Source organism: Nanorana parkeri, unplaced genomic scaffold (genome assembly GCF_000935625.1).
Source record: "Nanorana parkeri isolate BGI_ZX_2015 unplaced genomic scaffold, ASM93562v1 scaffold1425, whole genome shotgun sequence".
Lineage (NCBI taxonomy): Eukaryota > Metazoa > Chordata > Amphibia > Anura > Dicroglossidae > Nanorana > Nanorana parkeri.
Window position 1 is genome coordinate 34,810 of NW_017307693.1, and position 3,439 is coordinate 38,248.

A 3,439-nucleotide genomic window follows, 5' to 3' on the forward strand; every position below is an offset into this window, starting at 1 on the left:
TAGTGGGCATAGATGTATCATCCCACAGACAGAGCCGTTATTGGATTCCAGAGGTGACCAGGCCGGCGTGCAGCATCTAATCACTATCTGTCGCAGGAGACTTATCTTTCTTCAGTTCTTCTTATTATTTTTTTGCCCGAAAGCCAAAACAGCAACAAAGAAAAATGATAACCCACACTTTAAGAAGCACTGGTCTATAGGACGGGGCCAACCGGTCCATCTCCTTCCTCGACAGTTCTCACATCTTGTACAAATATTATAGCAATGGAGGAGAAACACTTCGAATACAAACATCCGTCACAGAAGATTGTATGAAAATGAACCAATTTCAAATTATAAAATATCAAAATTCTAAATAAATATTAAAAACAAATAGGTATCCAATATACTCTCCACAACGACGGATGCAGCCACCACATCTGAGGACCGTCAGGGCGGCATATACACTCCAAATCATTGGATTCAGGTGTTCCGTGACATTTCCCGGCTACTAAATATTCCGCCGCGGTCACCTGTTACTGGGATTATAACAAAGTGGAAGCAACTGGGAACAACAGCAACTCAGCCAGGAAGTGGTCGGCCACGTAACATGACGGAGCGGGGTCATCGCATGCTGAAGTGCGCAGAAGTCGCCAACTGTCTGCAGAGTCAATAGCTACAGACCTCTAAACTTGGTGCGGCCTTCAGATTGGCACAACAACAGTGCGTAGAGAGCTTCATGGAATGGGTTTCCATGGCCAAGCAGCTGCATCCAAGCCGCACATCACCAAGTGCAATGCAAAGCGTGGGATGCCGTGGTGTAAAGCGCGCCGCCACTGGACTCTAGAGAAGTGGAGACGTGTTCTCTGGAGTGACCAATCACGCTTCTCTGTCTGCAAATCCGATGGACCCCAGCCCCCTTTAGACAGAGGAACTCTATATCTTCATCATCGTTTTCCTGTGCTGAGAGCTCTGAATCTTGTGTTTCCATGTTAATATTTCCTTCCCCGGGTTGCCTCACCTATAATGAGGTTTTCGGGTATTTAGTGCGCTCACCTTCCGGATCAACGCTCAAAAAAATACCAAAAACACCCATACACGAGCAACTGCTTCTAATCTGTGTCGCTGAATGGTGCTCGGGATCCTAATTAAGTGCCGTCACCTCGTCCATTGGCCTTATTATCATCGCCGCCGTTCCAGGGATTGGGAGAATCGCTGAGACTCACAACGCGGACTTACGCTGAGCCAATGAATGAAAGAGATGGCGATCGAACGGAGAAGAAGAAAAGCTTTATCTGTCCCCAGGCACGGCACCTTGCCAGTGGCCCCCGGAGAGTTCATGTAAAAGGCTTTAATGACATGAACTGTACTGGCTGTAAGGAAATGACGGGATTCATGGACCGGATCCGTCTCGTGAGCCGATTACATGTAATATTATACCTGCCTCATCCAGGACTTTATAGTTAATGCTTCTTAAGCTTAATGCTTCCAGGGAAAGCCAATTTAATCATAAAAAAAGCATTTTAAGTGGTCACTGCCTACCTGAAAAACCTTCTTTACTCTTGTACAGCCTTTCATCGTGCTGTCATTGGCTGGTGTAGGCACCAGAATGGGGTTGAAGCCACCCTAAGGGTGTGTAGACCAACCTGCAGTACCAATGTACTGTAACCCATCGGGATGAGATTAGGTTTCAGGTCCAATGGGAGTTTGAAGTGCCAGAGCGCTAAAGGAACTGGTCCTAGTTTGGCAGTCGTCAGCCCAGACCTCCTCGGCTGCCTGGGCCCCTCACACAAGTAACGGCCATACTCCCCTGATGGCGGTCTTGGCCGGGGACTCGGATCGCGACCCCCCTGTTCACTTGCGGGACCCCATATGGGGTCGCGACCCACACTTTAAGAAGCACTGGTCTATAGGACGGGGCCAACCGGTCCATCTCCTTCCTCGACAGTTCTCACATCTTGTACAAATATTATAGCAATGGAGGAGAAACACTTCGAATACAAACATCCGTCACAGAAGATTGTATGAAAATGAACCAATTTCAAATTATAAAATATCAAAATTCTAAATAAATATTAAAAACAAATAGGTATCCAATATACTCTCCACAACGACGGATGCAGCCACCACATCTGAGGACCGTCAGGGCGGCATATACACTCCAAATCATTGGATTCAGGTGTTCCGTGACATTTCCCGGCTACTAAATATTCCGCCGCGGTCACCTGTTACTGGGATTATAACAAAGTGGAAGCAACTGGGAACAACAGCAACTCAGCCAGGAAGTGGTCGGCCACGTAACATGACGGAGCGGGGTCATCGCATGCTGAAGTGCGCAGAAGTCGCCAACTGTCTGCAGAGTCAATAGCTACAGACCTCTAAACTTGGTGCGGCCTTCAGATTGGCACAACAACAGTGCGTAGAGAGCTTCATGGAATGGGTTTCCATGGCCAAGCAGCTGCATCCAAGCCGCACATCACCAAGTGCAATGCAAAGCGTGGGATGCCGTGGTGTAAAGCGCGCCGCCACTGGACTCTAGAGAAGTGGAGACGTGTTCTCTGGAGTGACCAATCACGCTTCTCTGTCTGGCAATCCGATGGACCCCAGCCCCCTTTAGACAGAGGAACTCTATATCTTCATCATCGTTTTCCTGTGCTGAGAGCTCTGAATCTTGTGTTTCCATGTTAATATTTCCTTCCCCGGGTTGCCTCACCTATAATGAGGTTTTCGGGTATTTAGTGCGCTCACCTTCCGGATCAACGCTCAAAAAAATACCAAAAACACCCATACACGAGCAACTGCTTCTAATCTGTGTCGCTGAATGGTGCTCGGGATCCTAATTAAGTGCCGTCACCTCGTCCATTGGCCTTATTATCATCGCCGCCGTTCCAGGGATTGGGAGAATCGCTGAGACTCACAACGCGGACTTACGCTGAGCCAATGAATGAAAGAGATGGCGATCGAACGGAGAAGAAGAAAAGCTTTATCTGTCCCCAGGCACGGCACCTTGCCAGTGGCCCCCGGAGAGTTCATGTAAAAGGCTTTAATGACATGAACTGTACTGGCTGTAAGGAAATGACGGGATTCATGGACCGGATCCGTCTCGTGAGCCGATTACATGTAATATTATACCTGCCTCATCCAGGACTTTATAGTTAATGCTTCTTAAGCTTAATGCTTCCAGGGAAAGCCAATTTAATCATAAAAAAAGCATTTTAAGTGGTCACTGCCTACCTGAAAAACCTTCTTTACTCTTGTACAGCCTTTCATCGTGCTGTCATTGGCTGGTGTAGGCACCAGAATGGGGTTGAAGCCACCCTAAGGGTGTGTAGACCAACCTGCAGTACCAATGTACTGTAACCCATCGGGATGAGATTAGGTTTCAGGTCCAATGGGAGTTTGAAGTGCCAGAGCGCTAAAGGAACTGGTCCTAGTTTGGCAGTCGTCGTCGTGTCCCCCC